Source organism: Notolabrus celidotus, chromosome 16 (assembly GCF_009762535.1).
Source record: "Notolabrus celidotus isolate fNotCel1 chromosome 16, fNotCel1.pri, whole genome shotgun sequence".
Classification (NCBI taxonomy): domain Eukaryota; kingdom Metazoa; phylum Chordata; class Actinopteri; order Labriformes; family Labridae; genus Notolabrus; species Notolabrus celidotus.
Window position 1 is genome coordinate 31307129 of NC_048287.1, and position 22974 is coordinate 31330102.

Consider the following 22974-nt stretch of genomic DNA (forward strand, 5'->3'; position numbering starts at 1 on the left):
GCCAATGCATAAAAAAGGCCTTTAAAGCTAGGGTTGGTAGTCTCGGAAAACTAGCATGAATTTGAATGTAGCATTTCCTCAGGACTCCATCTAACTCCTCCCCCCCTTCCCCTCGCAGCTCCTCCAAAACGACGCCCCCTCTCACATGCACGAGCGCCACTGACTCATGACCGTATGATGGTGACTGATTCAAAACCGGTCCTCACCAAAACATTCTCATAGTGAAAGTTAAAAACACAAACAAACATGGCTGCTGTTAGCACTCACAACTGTCATGCTAGCATTATCCAGTTGTACTGGTGACACGATATCAGGAGAAAAGTTATAACACATATATAATACTGTAACAGCTCTACTGTCTGTTAAACCTGTTCAGTGTAGATGCTCTTAATTCCTACAGTGTTGACAGTCAGTGAAGGCATCAGGAGAGACAAGAGGAGAAGTTCTTCATTCATTCAAACATTGATTGTTGCTTTGTTGGTTGGCTGTAGGACTTACTGAATGTCATTCATTCTTCTGCTTGTCAGAGCCTCCGTGGTGAGAGCTTTTTAGACTCTGATCCGGACTACAGTCCTGAGGAAAGCCCCTCATGGGGTCAGAGGGGACAGGCCTGAGGTGGAGTGAGAGGGGCAGGAAGTAGAGTCAGGGGAAGCAGAGGCAGGAGACGGGGAGTGAACGCCGGGGACATGTACGCTTTGCAGGAGGCGGGCAGAACGGCAGGACGGGATCTGATTGGTTTAAAATTTTGGGACCCAAAAACAGTGATTGGTTGGTGTTTTCCCAGGTTTACTCCGGCTTTTTTCACCTCTTTTTTAAGAACACATTATGTGTTGATTACCATCAGGACAGAAAGATCATTTTAACCAGTATAACAATCAATCTTTATTTGTATAGCCCCAAATCACAACAAACGTTATCTCAAGACGCTTTTACAAACATAGGAAGTCTAGACCACTCTATATCAAATTATGAACAGAGACCCAACTTCAAGACAGGATAAGACTCAGTCTGACCCCACCTTAATCCATCATGAGCATTGCACATCGCAGTATTTAGCTAGTTACAGTGGCGAGGACAAACTTCCTTTTAACAGGCAGAAACCTCCAGCAGGACCAGACTCATGTTAGACAGTCATCATGCCTCGACTGAGTTGGGTCTGGAAAGACAGATAGAGGGGAGTAAGAGAGAGAGGTGATGGACGTCTACGGCAGCTCAGAGGAATCTACGAGACAAGGGAGCTCAGGGACTCCAGAAAGGTCTATGGTTAGTAACTTTAATGGGACAGGAAGAGTTAGAGTAAGTGATGAAGGGGTTGGGGGGGAAGGGGGTGAGCTAGGATCCCAGTGTGTCAGTGCGCCAGTTCCCCCGGCAGTCTAAGCCTATAGCAGCATAACTAAGACCTGGTCCAAGCCTGATCCAGCTCTAACTATAAGCTTTATCAAAAAGGAAAGTTTGAAGCCTACTCTTAAAAGTAGAGAGGGTGTCTGCCTCCCGGACCCTGACTGGTAGATGATTCCAAAGGAGAGGGGCCTGATAACTGAAGGCTCTACCTCCCATACTACTTTTAGAGATTTTAGGTACAACTAGCAAGCCTGCATGTTGGGAGCGTAGAGTTCTAGAGGGGTAATAGGGCTCTATGAGGTCTTTAAGATACGAGGGTGTCTGATTTTTAAGGGCTTTGTAGGTTAAAAGAAGGATTTTAAATTCTAGTCTACATTTTATGGGGAGCTAACACTGGAGAGATGTGCTCCCTCTTCCTAGTTCTAGTCAATACTCAAGCTGCAGCGTTTTGAACTAGCTGAAGAGTCTTTAGAGACTTATTGGGGCAGCCTGATCAGAGGGAGTTACAGTAATCTAACCTGGAGGGAACAAATGCATGGACTAGTTTTTCTGCGTCGCTCTGAGACAGGAAGTGTCTAATTTTAGAAATGAAAAGTGAAAATAGGCTGACCTTGAGATTAGCTGAATTTGGGAGTTGAAGGATAAATCTTGATCAAATAGGACTCCTAGATTCCTAGCCGTATAACAAAAAGTGGATCTAAATCTGAACACCAACCCCAGCTTTAAAGTATCAGCTTCAATATTTCTGTCTGGTGGATATCACAAAATGTAAACCACCAATTGGTGAGTTATATTCTTGCAGGTTTCTGAAACAGAGATTAAAAAGCGTTCGTTGTCTTCAGAAACAAAGTGTAGGTGTTAAAACCTGCTCTCTGTGGGGGCCTCAATGAGACTCAAACACAAAGCTGAAGCTCTCTGTAGATCTTCGCTCCCTTCAAAGTCCAAAGAAGCCACATCGGATGAAAATAAAACATGATCTACTCGAAGCGTGGTGACAGCTCTGATTATAAGCAGAACTCCTGACACACTCACACCCTGTTTGTGAGGCTGTAATGGAGAGTTAATCCTCCGGGGGCTACTGAAGCTGTCACCCCCCTCAAAAAAATAACAGGCTTATGTGGAGGACAGAGCCTCCTGCTTTTATACTTCAACACACTGCGTCTCTTAAATGTTGTGAGAGATGTGGGTGTGCTTGAGGGCCGGTCGCTGTCTCTCGCTCCACAATTACAGCTTATTTGATAAAATGTAGTTTTTTCCTCTGGCTTAGACGTCGCCTGTCACTCAAACTGTGATTGGATGAAAGGAGGATGTTTTTCTCTTTCTGTTGTCTTTGTGCCACAACACTCAGCTTGTTATTTTATCCACTGCAGAATCTGGAAGAAGAGTCACACGGGTGTATTAGTCTGTCTTTGAGGAGCTCCCCAATGGGAAAGCTCTCAAAGCTAGCTACTTAGAAAGAAAGGTACTTTATTAATCCCCAGGGGGGGAATTCAATTTTTTCACTCATGCTATTTTTGGACATGCTACACACAGTTTTTTTTGGTATATACATACAAATGCTCACACATGCAGTGAACATGTTTAGGGAGAGATTCAAGTCAAGTCAAGTCAACTTTATTTATACAGCACATTTAAAAACAACCAGTGTTGGCCAAAGTGCTTCACAAGGTAAAAAGTAAAAAGTACATGAAGACAACAAGATTTAAAACATTCATCAGAGGGGGGCCGATCTTCATTGGAGTGGTAAGCCATTCCAGAGCTTGGGGGCCGCTGCTGCAAAGGCTCGGTCCCCCCGGGTTCTAAGGCGCCTGTAGGCACATCCAGGAGCAGCTGGTTTGTTGACCTCAGTGCTCGAGCTGGGTTGTGAGCATGGAGAAGATCAGCCAAGTAGGATGGTGCCAATCCATTTAGGGGCCTTGTACGTTAAAAGTGCAACTTTAAAATCAATCCTGTGACGGACTGGGAGCCAGTGGAGAGAGCATGCAGCACAGGTGTGATGTGCTCCCTCTTTTTCCTGCCAGTCAGGAGGCGAGCAGCAGAGTTTAGAACAAGCTGCAGGCGCTGAATAGACGCCATGTCTAAGCCCACATATAAAGAATTACAATAATCAAGCCTAGCCGTAATAAAGGCGTGTACAACTCTCTCTAGATCCTTAGGAGGGAGATATGCCTTCACCTTCGCTATGAGTCAGAGTGAGGATGCTGCCATCAACCAGCGCACCCAGAGCAGTTGGGGGTTCGGTGCCTTGCTCAAGTGCACCTCGGCAGTGCCCAGGCAAGTGAACCAGCATCTCTCCAGCCACCAGTCCACTTGCCAAGCTTCGTCCATGCTGGGACTCGAACCTGCACACCCTTCGGTTCCCAAGCCAAGTCCCTATGGACTGAGCTACTGCCGCCCCCAGTTAGCTACTTAGTAGCTGAACTCGTTGTAGCCAAATCAAAAAAAGCCACACGCTGTCACAGAGACATTTATACTTCCTGAAAAAGCCAGTGTAAATAAGATGCTTCGCCCTGACGCAGATAAAGAAGCAGCCAAAGTCCCTCTCTCAGATAAGTAGATTCATATATCAAGAGACTAAATGTGTCATTTTGTAACACTTTTGGTTGGTGGTGTGATTCTGGATTTTTTTTAATGTAAGAAATGTGCCTTGGCTCAAAAAAGGTTGAAAAACACAGGTCTATACAATCAAGCTAGCACTCTACAAGGTGTATTTACATTAATGTTCAAGCTTTTTCTTTATAAGCATGATCAGGGAGAAAAGTGTTGAAAAATGGCGACACGTATCCAGCACACTTTGCGCATTGAAGCAGTCCTTAAGCGCCATCTTCTGGGTAGAGTAGAGTCAAACTAAAATACCTCTCTCTGCATTTTGTAGAGGTGTTCTGATCACACTTGAGTATAGGTAAAGGTATAAAAAAAATGTGCTTTGTACTCTGATTTTACAATATTTCACAAAAGCTTTAACACATTGAACTTCTTGCACTTTGATTTTCCTTCTGTTATGTATTAAATATATCTGACAGAAACTGAGAGAGCTTCTTCTAGAAAGTGAACGTTCATGCATCTCTAAGAAGGGAGCAGATTTCCAGGTGTGTGTGTGTGTGTGTGTGTGTGTGTGTGTGTGTGTGTGTGACAGACCCATCACCGTGTTGTTGACCTCGCTCCAACAGTTGGTGTTTTCTTCTCGGGGGGGGGATGGTTTGGACTTTTAACCCCGCGTGTCACCTCGCTGCCTCCTCTTCCACACAAACACATTATACCTGGAGCTTCATTTACGCACCTGCACACACACATACACACCTGTTGGAAACACGTGCCCCTCCTCCTCCTCCTCCTCCTCCTCCTCCTCCTCCTCCTCTTCCTCTAACCCCTCCCCGGCTGTGTTTGCTTTTCCATCCACTCGGTGCAACGTCTGATTCTCAGAAAGGAGGTGAGGAGTGTGAAGATGACGTGAGGAGGCAGACTTCACCTGAAGTGCTTTGTTTTGAACTCTGCCTCCTGTTTTACACCTTCAATCTGTCTCTTTGAGTTTGAATGCGTTTGTATGACTTTCCTCTGTTCTAATTTATTGTGGACTCCAGATTCAATAAAGAGTGTTTGGCTCTCTGCAGGGTCTCTACACCTTTAAGAGATGTTCTTTAAAAGGCTGTTAGTAGACTTCTGAGGATTTATTTGGGATACTACACAGTGTTCCAAATTATTATGCAAGTTGCATTTTTGTGAATATTTCAAAAAAATATGTTAACAGTTGCTTTCAAATTTGTTAGGAAGTCAGAGAGTGAATATATGTCTTCAAATGTGCATTTAAAATGATGCTTTTCAAAGTATGTCAGCTGTATTTTCAAATAAATGCAGAATCTGCAGAAATGAGCGTGCTAAATTATTATGCAAGTTGGTGATAAGCTCCTCCTCCTCACCTACAAATCCCTGCATGCCCTCGCCCCCCAATACCTGGCTGACCTCCTCCACCAACACACTCCATCCCGGAACCTAAGGTCTTCGGACCTGGGTTTTAGCCCCCAGAACTACTTTCCCCTGAACTTAAAAAGTTCCTGTGCCCCCATTGTTGTCTGCGTTTCGACCGTGGGGCTGAAGTCCCGGGTAGATTGTGTAAATCAGGCCAGTGACGTTTGCATTCCCAGGAACTCCCTCTGTGTTTCAACAACTGTGTTAACTCCACAAACACTGTGACGTTCAACCAAAAGTCCCGGGACCTTTCAAAAGTACTACCCCCCAAGCAGGGTTTTTTTTTAGGGGGGAGATTATCTACCCCTGAACTAAATTTAGACCCTGGTTCCTCCAGTTGAAACGCACATAGTTCAGGAGTAAAGTCCCTAGTTCTTGGGTAAAGTTCCTGGGGTGGAAATATGCCTTTAGTGAGTGTAAATAAAAGAGATGATACTTTGACGTCTACTTCAAGTGAAGAACCCTTTTGATTCTTATTTTACATCCTTTATCTCACTTGTTTATGTCGAGGTAGAGGTCATGTGTTGGAGGCTTTTTGGAACAGGAGGGTCTTGAGGTGGTTTTTAAATGATTGAAGAGAGTCAAAGTTGAGGATGTGTGGAGGGAGAGAGAGTTCCAGAGAGTTGGGGCAGCGATGGCAAAGACTCTGTCCACCCAAGGTGTGGTGCTTGGACTTGGTGATAGGGGGACAGGAGATTGGCATCTGATGATCTGAGGCGGCGAGATGATGAGTGACATTTAAGGAGGTCAGTCAGGTATGAGGAGGCAAGGTTATTGAGGGCTTTGAGCAGGATCTTGAAGTGGATTCGGTGCTGAAGGATGGGTGTGATGTGGGCTCTGGAGCAGGAGTGGAGCTGAGTTCTGGACATATTGTAGTTTTGGAGGTGGAGGCCTTAAAGGATGCTGTTGCATTAGTTCAGTCTGGAGGTTATGAAGGCGTGGATGAGGGTTTCGGCAGTAGAGGAGGAGAGACAGGATCTGAGGAGTGCAATGTTGCACAGGTGGAAGGAGGGTGTTTTGTGACGTTTCTGATGTGTGGTTTTAAGGAGAGAGTGGGCTCAAAGTAAGATTACCCAGAGGCCTTTGTTCTTTGAGTGAGGAGCAGGTTACAGTGTCTGTGAGTGGAGGTCACATTAAGGTTTGAAAACACCTTCTTTAGGCACACATCACTCATGAGGTGCAGTTTGCAGTCCCACCAGAAGGTGGCAGCACTGTCTTTCTTATAGCATCCATTCATACTCTGCTCAGTTTGTGTCAATAAGTTAATTCATGATCAGATTCTTGACTCAGCTTATTTCTGGGGGTGAAGAGAAACCATTCTCACGTCTAACTCATGCACTCTGCTTTGCTCCCTCTCCTCTCCGTCTTCTTTGTTCTTCTACTGTCTTTATTTGTCTTTAATAACCTCGAGCATCCGTCTGATAACTCACAGTATCTATCTACAAGCGGAAAGGTGAACACAGGGCATCAAGTTTATAGATCTATTATTATTCTCATATTTAACTTTCCTGTTTGAGAGACTTTCCCCTTCAGGAGATCAATAATCTCTTTTCTTCTTCTGCTCTCTGTGAGGGTTTATTTAAGGAGAGCAAACACAGACTGCCTGAACTGTTCTTATTCATTTCAAGGGCCTCTATATGATAAAACATCACCTTTAAATCTTTGTATTTGAATCATTTAAGATGTTTTTTTTTTTGCAGAAACATTTGATAGTCCCATATTTTTGCAGGTTGAAGCAGAAAAAGCAATAAAATTAAGAATTTTAAACCAAAACAATGAGCTAAAATGTTAATTTTCATGGTGGTGTTGGAAGTCTGAGGACTTTCCATTTGGCGTGAGCGTCAGAAGCTGTCAACCTGTACACCACCGTCTCTGGCCTTTAAAAAATGAGATCAGCATCACCCCCAACAGATACTCCCTAAAGAGAGACGCAGATAACCGAGTCCCTCAGAAGCTCCAAGGCCACTAAGCTTGGAGGAAATCCAAAAGAGGCCTCACCTGGAACTTCAACCAGCTCCACGCTCTCTCATCTGTCAACGCTCATCGGTTGTGTTTTCAGAACGCAGGACAGAAGCAGGACCGCCGGACAGCTGGAGTCATGTGACCGAGGTTTTCCCTGCATTAATCACTGAATCAAGGATCCTCCACCTCCTCCTCTCCTCATCCATGTTGTCTTTCTGGTCCTCTGAAAACCTCTGACCTGTTGACTCCAGGCCTGGCTCCGCTCATCATGACTTTGGTTTGTTGTTGTAGTTAAGTGAAATACGATCTGGTGATAACACAGAGTGTTTTATTCTGAAAATTAACCGGATGTTTTCATTTTGTTTTGGTGAAACCTGACTTCCTGTCCCGCTCCATCTGCTCTGTTGAGCTTGATGCGTCGTGCTCCGGCATCCGGCACAAATAGAAGTCTTGGGTATCTGATCCAGAGGACTCAGACCTTCTGGACTGGACTCCGCAAACGGAGTGGATCCAGTGGAAGTTAACACATTGACTAGAATAGAAACCTCTCAGATCCTGTGCTGTGAGGGATTGGAGACGGACCGGACACAGATGTGGTGAAATTTGGCCGTTGGACATTTAACCTGCACCAACACCTGTGATGAAGTTCATCAACTTTGCATCCACTCAGGACGACTCATCAAGAACAAACTTTGCTCAGAGAATAAACATCAGAGCTTCAACACAAGTTACAAGATGAGAGGAGGGGAGCCTCTTTTTCTTAAAGCTCATGCTTGAGCTTTTTCTTCTTCTTCTCTACATGTGTCCTATTTAGTTATATTCACTCCTCACTGTATGTTAGTTTGATTTTCACTTCCTGGAACAAGTACACAGGAATATAATGACTCATGCATCACTCCCAAAGAGAGTATGGAGGTTCTACCCTCTATAGAAATCAGCATAAAGGAGGATATCTTACTTTTTATTAAAGGTGACATATCACGCTTTTTTCATCAACATATATTGGTCTAAGAGGTCCCCAAAACATGTCTTTAAAATGTATTACTCAATAAAAACACTTAGAAATCAGATTTTGGTCTGCCTGTAAACCCCTCTTCTTCAGAACACTCTGTTTTCTCTCTGACCACGCCCCCTCAGGAAGTGGGTGTGTCCTCGGCTCTCCAGCACGGTGATCTAATGTTTACATGTTGGCTGAATATACACGGCTGCTCACAGACCCGCGTTACTTCAACCCTCTGAATCTGATCCAGAATCTGATCCTGACGGAGAGGCGCCTGCAGCAGGACCTTTCTGAACCATTGGTCACAGATTTAGTGTTTCTTGTTGTTTTATTTATCAGTATGTAGACGTGTGTCTTGGTACACAGCTACCAACATGTAGCTATGTGGCTATGCTAACTAGCGCTAGCACTTATCCATGATAAATAAAAATCATCCACTAGATCTTCAAATCTGCAGACGTGGGGAGTAAAACCGACCTTTGTGTTTATTAAGACAGCCTACAACTAGCATGCCTCCCTCCTAAGCTCCTTGTTAGCACACATGTGTGCAGGGAATGAAAAACGGAGGAGGGGTTGAGTTGTATTTTATACAGTCTATAGGCTGAACAAGCTCCGAGCTCTGACTTCCTGTTACAGACCGGATGGCATTGTGACGTATGAAAAACACTGCAAACTGAAACGGCTGGTTTCAGCACACATTTACAGAAAGGTGGAGAAATCAGAACAGGGGCAGAATGGATCCTTTTACTTTTCAGGGGGTTTGTAGACAGGGACACAGATTTCAGGTAGAGAACCATTAAAAAGTCAATTTTGCATGATATGTCACCTTTAAGCAAATTAAACTAAAGCATTTCATGGAACATAGGTCACCCTCTGAGCATCCTCCCTGAGCAACTTTGGTTGCTTTTATCTAATGCCTGTTGTGGCTCAAACAGGGGCCAGATCTGACTGGAGGTCACTGGTTGAAATAACTTTTATCCTTCAGGCGTGGGTGGGTGACTCCCCCTGGTGGAACTCCTGTTTGGTAAACCCATTTGTTTTCCTTCTGGCATCCCAGCGGTCATTTCAGTGAGTTCAATCTTTGAAGAAATATCAACAATACTAGCTTGGAAGTTTTCAGCCTTGCTTTTGCTTTTACTGTAAATTTAGGTTTTACTTTTCAGATTGGAGGCGAGCAGGAGAGCACTCAAATGCTGAAATTTAAGGTGATGAATATTCCAAAATGTTTGTTGAGTGTTTGTTTTTTAAACCCGGACACACTGATGAAACTTTCATTCCTTGCTGATCCCCTCTCCCTGTGAACTCTGCGGGTCACTGCTGCCGTGTTGAACTTGGCTCTCTGCTCTAACTTTCCCCCGCTCTGAAGGAGAACGACTGTCATTACTGACATTCTCTCCTGTCATCTCGGGGAACCCTCCCGGTGATTTAGGCCAAGTTCATAAAAAAGGTTGAAAGTTCAGAGAGGTAAGAGGTCGCCTGTAAGGTCAGGGAACATAAACTGTAGGACCTGAAGGCACAGGAGGGAGGGAGGGGGGGGCAGCAGGTCAAGAGGAGGTCAGTACAGTACGAGCTGCTGCACAATCAGATTAGGAAACTCCCCCCGCGGCTCTGCTGTCCTCACTCCTGACTGACTGTGTCTGAAAGTGAAGTTTTTATTCTTTAAGCTTCAGCTTCTAATGAGATCCTGAGCAGCTGTGGGAGGGTCAACTCCTCACCAATCAGCCAATCAGCTATTCGTCACGATCACATCCTCTCCTCTCGTCTCAGAGATAAGTGGGACAGGACGGCATTCCTGAAAGTTCGAGAGGATTTCAGAGAATTCCAGGTGAGTGGTTTGTGGCTTGGAGCTTGTTCGGACACATTCAACGAAAACAGAGAGAGGGGGGGAGGTAGGTAAAGGATTATGGCGTGCGGCAGTGCATGGAGGAATTGCTTGCTGTGTTGTCTCCAAGCAACACCGTGTGCAGCGAGGTTGATTTTTAGAATGAGCTTCATGACATAACGTGTCTATGTTTAGAGTTTAAGAGAAGGCAAAGAGAGATGTGAAGAAGTCTGAGAAGACTGCTGAGGAGGTTCTTTCACCAAGGAACCACAGACCACCTGTAAACTATCTAAAACCATCAGACTGTCAAGAATCCATCAGACGCCACCAGAGACAGAATCCAGATGAATCTAAGACTCAACGTCAGCTGATACAAACTGTTAAACTCTGTCAAACTCTTCCCCAGTTAGTTCAGTCTTACTCTCCTGTATCCTGTCCGCCCACAGTAGGTGAAATCCTTCCAATGTGGCGTTCGTGTCCGGTGTTAGCTCTGTTAGCATGATGCTACTCTGGTGCTGGGTTAGCTCGTCCACCTTATCGTAGATAGATCTTACATTCCCCATAACGGTGGGTGGAAGGACAGGTCCATGTCATCTTTTCTTAGCTTGCACCTCAGTACCAGCACGTCGTCCTTGCCTCCTTCTCCTCAGCTCGCAGGGAACATCGGGCCTAGCATCGTTTAGCATCAACATGCTACGGGATGCTAACAGCTGATCTCGTATGTAAACAATGTTACCATGGATACATGCAGGATCACAGACAGGAACAAAAATAGTAAAAACACCCCTGCAAACGTAGACAATTTGGTTTCTATGGCCAACAAATGCGTCCTTAAAGGTGACATATCACGCTTTTTTCATCAACATATATTGGTCTAAGAGGTCCCCAAAACATGTCTTTAAAGTTTATGCTCAAAAAAACACTTTGAAATCAGATTTTGGTCTGCCTGAAAAACCCTCTTTTTCAGCCCTCCTCAGAATACTCTGTTTTCTCTCTGAACACGCCCCCTCAGGAAGTGGGTGTGGCCTCGGCTGTCCAGCAGGTTGATCTAATGTTTACATGTTGGCTGAATATACACGGCTGCTCACAGACCCGCGTTACTTCAACCCTCTGAATCTGATCCAGAATCTGATCCTGACGGAGAGGTGCCTGCAGCAGGACCTTTCTGAACCATTGGTCACAGATTTAGTGTTTCTTGTTGTTTTATTTGTCAGCATGTCGACGTGTGTCTTGGTACACAGCTACGAACATGTAGCTATGTGGCTATGCTAACTAGCGCTAGCACTTTTCAATGAAAACCAAAAATCATCCACTAGATCTTCAAATCTGCAGACGTGGGGAGTCAAACCGACCTTTGTGTTTATTAAGACAGCCTACAACTAGCATGCCTCCCTCCTAAGCTCCTTGTTAGCACACATGTGTGCAGGGGATGAAAAACGGAGGAGGGGTTGAGTTGTGTTTTATACAGTCTATGGGCTGAACAAGCTCCGAGCTCTGACTTCCTGTTACAGACCGGATTCTTTTACTTTTCAGGGGGTTTGTAGACAGGGACACATATTTCAAAAAGTTCATTTTGCATGATATGTCACCTTTGAAAGCCATGACAGGCTCCAAATACAAAGAGAACTAAACAGATATAAGAACAACGAAGAGAGAGCTGCTGCAACAAGCAGCCACTTGAGTGATGCTAAGCAATGGAAGTAGCCTCTGTATGTGGGGCGCTTAGACCGCTAGACCACCAAGCGCCCCTACGACTGCTTCTTCAGGTGTGCGTCAAGTTCCCCCTTGTAAATTGAACTCATGTAACCCCAGTGCAGTAACTCACCTGACAAAAAACTAGGTGTTGGTTCCTGAGCCTCAAATAACCTGCTGCTGATATATCACCCGTCACCCCGTCACTGTCAGGTATGAAGGTGTGTTGCATGTCAGGGGAAGCTGCTGTGGATCTAAGTTGACAGGATCGAACATGCTCTGTGTTCGTACGGGCCGGGTGACCCTTAAAGGTGACATATCATGCAAAATGGACTTTTTAATGGTTCTCTACCTGAAATATGTGTCCCTGTCTACAAACCCCCTGAGAATGAAAAGAATCCATTCTGCCCCTGTTCTGATTTCTCCACCTTTCTGTAAATGTGTGCTGAAACCAGCCGTTTCAGTTTGCAGTGTTTGTCACACGTCACAACTAGGGATGCTCCGATCAGATTTTATGCTGCCGATTCCGATACCGATCAGCCATGAGTGCCGATCACTGCCGATCACCGATACCGATCGCATGGATTTTCTGTTCATTTTTCAATTTAGTTATGGTGAGTGCTACATCATCTGGGATAAAAAGGAACCATAAAATCACCTTAATTTAGAAAAAAACGTCTTTTTACGAACTTCTTCAAGAGAAAAAATACAAAAAAAAAACTTGCAAGCACAATGCAGCAACTATTCAGTCAAAAGGACAACTGAGAGACACTTAAATGTACCTGCTATCAGTAACCCAATCTTTAACAGATTGGAAACATTAAGGCTCTCAACAGGCTAAATAGTGCAGAAAGTCAAATTACTTACAGAGAATGGGATTCCTTCTTTAGGGAGACGTTCGATGTGAGAGTACAGTCTGGTGGAGCTCTGGCAGCGCTACGTCTGTGAATTATTTACGTCCCGGTGGCACGTAGCGGGGCTCCAAGTGAGAGAGCAGTCGGCGGAACCCGGTGTCTTCCACCTCTGAGAAAGGCTCATCTCGCCCGATTCAATTATTTTTCGGGTTATTTGCTCACAGCCTTCTGACTGTCACGCTCATACAGGCAAGTGTAGCCACTGTGGGCTGTGTTAGCTGCCGTCTGACTGATGCTGCTCCGGCTGTCTTCTTTTCGTTCACTGCCTCAAAACCTCACCATACTCCACCAAGTGTTTGCTCTTTAAATGTCTTATTAAATTGGTTGTGTTGAGGCTTTTTTAACGTGCTTCCCCTGCGAGGTATTTTTTCGTTGCATGTGTTGCAGGATGCAAACTTTACATCACTTTCACAGACTGTGTAAAAGTTCCACACGGCAGACATGCTTGTTGTGGTTTGCCGCTGTGCGCCTGCACAGTGTGAAGGAAAGGGGGAGGGGGCACACTACACACAGGTCCTCTCCAGGCTGCAAAGTATGAGCTACAGGTGATGGTTTTTTGTGATCGGCAATGAAAGGCATTGATCGGCAAACGCCGATCACGTACTTTTTCACAGAAATCGGCCGATAATGATCGGTGGCAGATCGATCGGAGCATCCCTAGTCACAACGCCATCCGGTCTGTAACAGGAAGTCAGAGCTCGGAGCTTGTTCGGCCCATAGACTGTATAAAATACAACTCAACCCCTCCTCCGTTTTTCATTCCCTGCACACATATGTGCTAACAAGGAGCTTAGGAGGGAGGCATGCTAGTTGTAGGCTGTCTTAATAAACACAAAGGTCGGTTTGACTCCCCACGTCTGCAGATTTGAAGATCTAGTGGATGATTTTTTAGTTTTCATGGAAAAGTGCTAGCGCTAGTTAGCATAGCCACATAGCTACATGTTGGTAGCTGTGTACCAAGACACACGTCGACATGCTGACAAATAAAACAACAAGAAACACTAAATCTGTGACCAATGGTTCAGAAAGGTCCTGCTGCAGGCGCCTCTCCATCAGGATCAGATTCTGGATCAGATTCAGAGGGTTGAAGTAACGCGGGTCTGTGAGCAGCCGTGTATATTCAGCCAACATGTAAACATTAGATCAACGTGCTGGACAGCCGAGGACACACCCACTTCCTGAGGGGGCATGGTCAGAGAGCTCATTCTCATTTAAAGGGACAGACACAGAAAACAGCCTGTTCTGAGCAGGGCTGAAAAAGAGGGGTTTACAGGCAGACCAGAATCTGATGAAGACATGTTTTGGGGACCTCTTAGACCAATATATGTTGATGACAAAGAGCAGAATATGTCACCTTTAAAGAAAACCACCAGCAGCCAGCGGACCAATGGCGACCACCGTCTTTGTAACCAATGATAGATAATATCAGATATTGATCGGTACACTGGGATCTATAAGGTATGTTTCTTCATCCTGATACCATTGGAGTCATGCTTTGCTGAACACAGATCAGTAGTAACACAAGCAGCTCATAAATCAGACGAGGGGCCTAAAGGTTGAGAGAAACCATCAGGATCCTTGAAGTGGTTTCTGGGAGGGTCAAAGCTTTGATCTATTATTGATCTGACTTATTAAATTCAGAGTCATAATGAAGAGGAAATGCAAATGAAAGGACTGGGGAAGGTCAAAGAGGGTTTAACAGCTCTGACACAGCTGAGACATGGATCATCATGCAGAATATAAACAGGACAGAGGCTGGGGGGATCTTTCTGCTGAACGGCTTCAACTTGGGGCTTCTTTCTCCTCGGGTCACAGGGGGGTGATTGGATTTCAAGACGCCACTCTGGTTCATTAAGACTCTAAATAATAAGATGCTGATAGTCTCTGCATCCCTGAACATGAAGTGAACAGACAATCATAGCATGACGGGACTTTCTCTGCAGCAGCGTCGCGCTCGGATCATATCAGAGGCGTCGACAGCTCGTGATGACAGAGATGAAATGGTGCGTGGCACTGCGGCTGCAGCTGCAACATCAACCGGCGCTGCTGTGATTGCGGCGGACGGCTCGATAGCTAGAATGTAAACAAGAGGCCGCTGCAGTGAGGCTGTTGAATCCCCCCCCCCCCCCTCCAAAAAAAACACAACACAAGGCAGAGATGTGATGAGGAAGAGCAAGAGCCCTGAAGAAAACCCAGGAGATGCCCCCGAGCAAAAAAACTGTGGATGTGCTGAGCAGCTTCCTGACAGGAATCCAACAGGTAGTCAGAGAGTGGCAGTTAACCCTTTAACTCTCTCTCTTCCTCGTTAGCACACAGCACAGTCTGATGTCTTGTGTTGGTATCTGCTGCTGAGGTCTCAAACAAATATTCAACTATGAGATTGGTAGTCGACTAAGACTCGTTAGAACCAATCGTCCAATATTCAACTATTTGGGGTGACATTTAACATTGTGCATTTAATATTAGATTAGTCAAATAAAAAGTTTTGATAATTAATGACTCGTTTGTTGCAGCCTAATCTGGGAGAAAATGCACTTAAAGTTCTTATTAGACTCTGATGTTTATTCATGAAAGAACAGATCCCTGCAGAGTTAGACCTTTTTATTCAAGAGTGAGGTAAAACCATCTATCTCTTCAAACCCGCCAGACTCCATGAACAGAATCTGTGTAGAAGACGCGGCCTGTTTTTGGGAAGCTCTTTGAGGGAATGTGCAGTTTCTATGTGGATGTGTAGCTCTTTCTAATAAGATAAGAGATAAGATAAGATAAGATACTCCTTCATGGAGTTACAGCAGCACACAAAAAGGTGTACAGCACAAGAATTTCATCCATCCATCCATCCATCCATTATCTTGACCGCTTATCCCGTTAGGGGTCACGGGGGGCTGGAGCCTATCCCAGCTGGCTTCAGGCGGAAGGCAGGGTACACCCTGGACAGGTCGCCAACCTATCACAGGGCTAACACAGAGAGACAGACAACCATTCATGCACACACTCACACCTACGGGCAATTTAGAGTGATCAATCAACCTGAGCATGTTTTTGGACTGTGGGAGGAAGCTGAAGTACAGGGATTTGAACCAGGAACCTTCTAGCTGTGAGGCAACAGCGCTACCCACCGCACCACCGTGCAGCCCACAAGAATTTCAACAAGAATACATATAGGAGAAAAATGTCCATCACCTCCACAGGGTCCAGGACTGAGCTGGCATTCTTCCCCAGTTAGTCCAGTCTTGCTCTCCTGTATCCTGTCCGCCCACAGCAGGTGAAACCCTTCCAATGTGGCGTTCGTGTCTCAAAATAAAGTAAAAAAATTTGTTTTATATGAAAAACGAAGGAACTGCATTTAAAAGGACTGAATAAAATAATCTGTAATCTGTAAATAATATTTTTTAAATATATCATGGGAGGGAGCAAAAGTGCTCCATTGGGTCATCTCTTCTACTCACCATCATTATCTCCCACTAAGTCACGGCGGAGCTTGATGTGTGAGCGTACCTGAGGCTCTGCAGGTGAGCAGGGTCATGTTTTTGGTGTCTGTCCTGTCACATAATGAAGTCGGCGCTCTCTCGGGTCTATTAACGCCGGTTGTGTCTGATTGGACAAACACACACTTCATCAGACGGGGGTGATGTTTGTAGCAGGGATGAGTCAGTGTTTCTGAAGGATCGGTTAAAATGTTCTCTGTTTAAAAAATAATACTAAACCTGTTCTGAGAGCAGATGATGGGAGATGAGTCAGAGCTCTGAAAACAACAAAACATATGATTTCACTTCAGGCCAGAGACACATCTCTGCTTTTATCACTGTTTGAATTCTCAGGTTTTTGCCTTTAAAAGGGGACATATCATGCTTTTTTCATCAACATATATTGGTCTAAGAGGTCCCCAAAACATGTCTTTAAAGTTTATGCTCATAAAAACACTTTGAAATCAGATTTTGGTCTGCCTGAAAACCCCTCTTCTTCAGTCCTCCTCAGAACAGTCTGTTTTCTCTCTGACCACGCCCCCTCAGGAAGTGGATGTGGCCTCGGCTGTCCAGCACGTTGATCTAATGTTTACATGTTGGCTGAATATACACGGCTGCTCAGAGACCCACGTTACTTCAACCCTCTGAATCTGATCCAGAATCTGATCCTGATGGAGAGGCGCCTGCAGCAGGACCTTTCTGAACCATTGGTCACAGATTTAGTGTTTCTTGTTGTTTTATTTGTCAGTATGTCGACGCGTGTCTTGGTACAGCTACAGCTATGAACATGTAGCTATGCTAATTAGGGCTAGCACTTATCCATGAAAAATAAAAATCATCCACTAGATCTTCAAATCTGCAGACGTGGGGAGTAAAACCGACCTCTACCAGAAGGCAGCAGGACCTTTCTGAACCATTGGTCACAGATTTAGTGTTTCTTGTTGTTTTATTTGTCAGTATGTAGACGTGTGTCTTGGTACACAGCTACAGCTACGACATGTAGCTATGTAGCTATGCTAACTAGCGCTAGCACTTTTCCATGACAAATAAAAATCATCCACTAGATCTTCAAATCTGCAGACGTGGGGAGTAAAACCGACCTTTGTGTTTATTAAGACAGCCTACAACTAGCATGCCTCCCTCTTAAGCTCCTTGTTAGCACACATGTGTGCAGGGAATGAAAAACGGAGGAGGGGTTGAGTTGTATTTTATACAGTCTATGGGCTGAACAAGCTCCGAGCTCTGACTTCCTGTTACAGACCGGATGGCGTTGTGACGTATGAAAAACACTGCAAACTGAAACGGCTGGTTTCAGCACACATTTACAGAAAGGTGGAGAAATCAGAACAGGGGCAGAATGGATTATTTTACTTTTCAGGGGGTTTGTAGACAGGGACACAGATTTCAGGGAGAGAACCATTAAAAAGTCCATTTTGCATGATATGTCACCTTTTTAAAATATGTTTCTATTATCAATCAAACATTTTGAATATGTTTATGACACTTTTCTGTTTTTCAATGAATCATAAAGATTTTCAAATGACAGTAATTAAATAAAAAAGCATCAAAAAGAGGCGTTTTATGCTGTGTTATTATATTGCATTATGTTATATTGAATTTTTCTGTGTGTTCTTTCTTACTTCATGTCCCTAATGTTTGTATGTATTGTTGACTTTGTGTTTTATGCTGACTGTGATGTATTTAAAGTATTTTTAAGAGCCTTTTAATGATCTGTTGTATCGCTTTAAACACTCAAATTAGTCCCAATATAAGTAAATGTGAAACCTGAGTAATGAGTCGATGTTAAATTAAGTCATTATCTGGCTCTGTTAAATGCTTGATTCTGATTGGTTAGAATTGGGCTAGAATAGAATGGAATGGAACATAATGGAGGGCTGCACGGCGGTACAGTGGGTAGCGCTGTTGCCTCACAGCTAGAAGGTTCCTGATTGGAGGGCAGGTGCCTTTCTGTGTGGAGTTTGCATGTTCTCTCTGTGAATGCGTGGGTTCTCTGCAGGTACTCCTGCTTCCTCCCACAGTCCAAAAACATGCTCAGGTTAATTGGTCACTCTAAATTGCACGTAGGTGTAAGTGTGTGTGAATGGTTGTCTGTCTCTCTGTGTTTGCCCTGTGATAGGTTGGCAACCTGTCCAGGTTGTACCCTGCCTTCTGCCCACAACCAGCTGGGATAGGCTCCAGGCCCCCCCCCCGACCCCTATCGGGATAAACGGTCAAGATAATGGATGGATGGGACGTAATGGAATGGACCGGAATACATGAAACACAATGGAACAGAAGAGACTGCTTCTGGTCAAAAAATCAGATCAGATTCAGAGGGTTGAAGTAACGCAGCCGTGTATATTCAGCCAACATGTAAACATTAGATTAACGTGTTGGACAGCCGAGGCCACACCCACTTCATGAGGGGGCGTGGTCAGAGAGCTCATTCTCATTTAAAGGAACAGACACAGAAAACAGCCTGTTCTGAGCAGGGCTGAAAAAGAGGGGTATACAGGCAGACCAGAATCTGATTTCAAAGTGTTTTTTATGAGCAATAAGCTTTAAAGACATGTTTTGGGGACCTCTTAGACCAACACATGTTGATGAAAAAGAGCATGATATGTCACCTTTAAAGGCCCGCCTCTTTACCTCTCACTAGTTCGACAGCAGTTAGGTTGAGTTCAGCATTTCCAATATGGCTCCCTCCGACGATCAGCTTTAAAATAGAGCTTCAGAAACAGATGGGTGACGTCATGGATACTAAGTCCATCATTTACAGTCTTTGGTCAACACCCCATAATAATGGTGATTATTCACAACAGCAAAAGTGATGCTTTGGACAACTTTGGTAACTTGCTCATGTCTTTAGTTGGGAATCAGCAGGATAGTGTAAGTGGGTGATAATGCATATTATAAACTCTTCAAGCTGCTTCTTGTCACCCTGTTGGAGGTCTAATATGCATAACCACCTGCTCACTATACACTATCTCTAACTTAATGAGAGCTCAAGGGGCAATAATGTGTTAGTTGTGTGTTAAACTGCTATGTGACACTTAAACAGCTTGAGCTGGGCTCATGTAGAGGGAAAAGTAAAGATGTCAAACTTCATCAAAGCTACACTTTCCAGAGTTTGAAGGGAACACGCCGTATTTCACCGTCTTTTTATTCACAATTATGAGACTTCAGAGACACTCTGTTCCTCTGTTGGTCAAAGGCTAAACGGTACAGAGACACCGAGCAGCTCGTCTCCTGCAGACAGGACGCCCATTATACGTTCAAGGCTCTGTGCTGTCTCAGAGATAAGAGCACCTGCACATCCAGCGCTGCTGCTGCTGCGGCTCTGTGTGGGAGTCTGCACTGAATCAAACACTTCTTATGGTTGAATAATTGTTTTTGCAGGACCTAATAATGAGCCTGTGTGGCATTATAAATTAGCGCTGCCCCTTAATGATTCCTGGAGTGAGGATAAAGGTTAATTGACTTTTTAATTGATGTCAATGTGAATTTTTAAGGCTTACTGTGGCCTTATGCAACCCACCTGAGAAGCTGAAGAAGGAGGGTCTGAGAATCAGTGAGTTTCCACCACCACCTGTGCAGACCGCAGAGGAGCATTAAAAAGGAGCCCTGGGGAGTCCACACAGCACACAGCCAGGGGGGTCAGGTAGTCTTCCTCAGCCTGCTGCCGCTCAAACACATTTTTGTGCTGCCTCGCCTCGCATTAAACCAGGTAAAAGGAATGAATAGCTGCAGGGGTGGATGGTGAATGAAGCGGGAAACACCCATCAGTTCTCTGCAAGTCTGAACTGAGAGCACAGAGAGGGGCGTGAAGCTAGCAAGAGAAAACCAGTGTTAGACAGGAAGGACAGCAGGTAGCTCTTCATATTAAAGGTAACAACAACACACATCAAACTATCATGGATTCAACACAGGAACAAGCTGTAAAAACACACTCTTTAACATAAGAATAGAGGGGTCTTTATGTTACCTTCTTGTTTTCAAAGGTCGCCGCCATTTTTCAACAGAAGAAAAAGCTGTACAAAACTCTCAACCCTTTAATGGGCACTCATTGAAATACTTTGAAATTCAAAATTTCAACCCTAGAGTGTTATTCAATCAATCAATCAATCTTTATTTGTATAGCGCCAAATCACAGCAAACGTTGTCTCAAGACGCTTTTACAAACAGAGCAGGTCTAGACCACTCTATGTCAAATTATGAACAGAGACCCAACTTCAAGACAGGGTAAGACTCAGTCTGACCCCACCTTAATCCACCATGAGCATTGCACATCGCAGTACTTAGCTAGTTACAGTGGAGAGGACAAACTTCCTTTAACAGGCAGAAACCTCCAGCAGGACCAGACTCATGTTAGACAGCCGTCATGCCTCGACTGAGTTGGGTCTGGAAAGACAGATAGAGGGGAGTAAGAGAGAGAAGTGATAGTGATGAGACGAGCAGTAGAAGCTGTTGCCACTGGAGTCCAGCACGTCTGTATCAGCTGGAGTCCAGATCGTCCACAGCAGGAGGACGTCTACGGCAGCTCAGAGGAATCTACAAGACAATGGAGCTCAGGGACTCCAGAAAGGTCTATGGTTAGTAACTTTAATGGGACAGGCAGAGTTAAAGTAAGTGATGAAGGGGTTGGGGGGAAGGGGGTGAGCTAGGATCCCAGTGTGTCAGTGTGCCAGTTCCCCCGGCAGTCTAGGCCTATAGCAGCATGACAAAAGCTATGAAGTTAAGAGACCGCCAGGGTTGCCCTTTGTCACCGGTCCTGTTTGTAATCTTTATGGACAGGATCTCAAGGCGCAGCAGGGGGGAGGAGGGTGTCCAGTTCGGGGAGCTTGGAATCTCATCTCTGCTTTTTGCAGACGATGTGGTTCTGCTGGCTTCCTCGAGCGGGGACCTCCAGCGGGCATTGGGGCGGTTTGCAGCTGAGTGCGAAGCAGCCGGGATGAGAGTTAGCACCTCCAAGTCTGAGGCCATGGTTCTCTGCCGGAAAACGGTGGATTGCTCTCTCTCTCTCGGTGGGGAGTGAGACTTTGCTCCAAGTGGGGGAGTTTAAGTATCTCGGGGTCTTGTTCGCGAGTGGGGGTAAAATGGAGCGTGAGATCCACAGGCGGATTGGTGCGGCGTCAGCAGTGATGCGGACGTTGTATCGGACCATCGTGGTGAAGAGGGAGCTGAGCCGGAAGGTGAAGCTTTCGATTTACCAGTCGGTCTACGTTCCAACCCTCACCTCTGATCATGAGCTGTGGGTCATGACCGAAAGGGTAAGATCGCGGATACAAGCGGCTGAAATGAGTTTCCTGCGAAGGGTGTCTGGGCTCGGCCTTAGAGAGAGGGTCAGGAGCTCGGACATCCGGAGGGAGCTCGGAGTAGAGCCGCTGCTCCTCCGCGTCGACAGGAGTCAGCTGAGGTGGTTCGGTGGATAAGGATGCCTCCCGGACGCCTCCCTTTAGAGGTGTTCCGGGCACGTCCAACTGGGAGAAGGCCCCCGGGGTAGACCCAGAACGCGGCGGAGGGATTATATCTCCCGCCTGGTCTGGGAACGCCTCGGGATTCCCCAGGAGGAGCTGGAAAGTGTCGCCGGGGAGAGGGATGTCTGGGTCAATTTGCTTGGACTGCTACCCACGCGACCCGACCCCGGATAAGCGGAAGAAAATGGATGGATGGAAGTTAAGAGATTATTAAAGGGTACTACAAAATAGTAACATGATCAGTTGCAATAAACAGTAATGATATAATATAATAATTATTATTAGAAAATATAATGTAATAACGAGGACCAGAGGGAGAGCACACATTACGCCTATTTTAAAATCTTTACATTGGCTGCCTGTTGCTTTTCGTATTGATTTTAAAATTGTTTTACTAGTTTTTAAGGCGCTGCATGGCCTTGCACCAGACTACATCTCAGAGATGCTTTTAGTATATAAACCAGGTAGGTCTCTCAGATCCTCCAGCTCCTCTCTTTTAGCTGTTCCTAAGAGCAGAACTAAAACATTTGGTGACGCTGCTTTCAGCCACTACGCTCCCAAACTAGGGAACAGCCTGCCGGAGGATCTGAGAGGAGCTGATGGAGATATTGAGACTTTTAAACGTAAACTAAAAACGTATTTATTCAGTCTGGCTTTTATGTAGAGTTTAACAATTTTATTACCTACCTTTTAATATAATATTGATTTAAATGTTGCTTTATTATTTTAGTAATTTTAACTGTTACCTTATTCTATTTTTATGTATTTATTCATTCATTTATTTAATTTTATTTATCTACTCAGTTTTATTGATATTTTTCAGCCTTAGTTTTATTTTTCAACTCTTATCCTTTACCTTTTAAATCTATTTATTTTAACTATTTTTATTTCTTAATTTTGATGCTTTAACTTATTTTAATTACACATATTTTATTTTGTTGTGCATTGGTCTCTATTTTATTTTATTTTTATGTTGTTCTTATTTTTAATTTGTATTTTTATTAGTTTTATTATTATCATTATTATTATCTTCCACTAAAATGTCTTAGCATTGTTTCATTTCTGCTTCTTTCTTGTTTTCAATCGCTGTAAAGCACTTTGGGTTGCATTTTATTTGTATGAAAGGTGCTATATGAATAAAGCTTGATTGATTGATTGATTGATATATATATATATAAAACACATTTTGAAAATTAATCTTTTTTATTTAACTATTTCTAAAGTGTGCTTTTATAAATATATGAAGGGTTTTAACTTTCTCTACAGTATGAGAGTCAGCACGCCTTTTATTTTGAAATCTGTGACCGGAAGTCCCATGTCTCACTGCCTCTAA

At 44.5% G+C, this 22974-nt stretch overlaps 1 long non-coding RNA gene across 1 annotated transcript; it reads right to left on the reverse strand.

Moving 5' to 3' along the window:
- Window positions 1-16191: 16191 nt before the first annotated feature.
- Window positions 16192-19812, reverse strand: LOC117828230. The gene is made up of 3 exons (XR_004634362.1): window positions 19703-19812; window positions 16405-16442; window positions 16192-16291 (listed from the first exon to the last, which is right to left on the reverse strand). It is a non-coding gene; the product is annotated as an uncharacterized LOC117828230 (long non-coding RNA).
- Between the last annotated feature and the right edge of the window lie 3162 nt (window positions 19813-22974).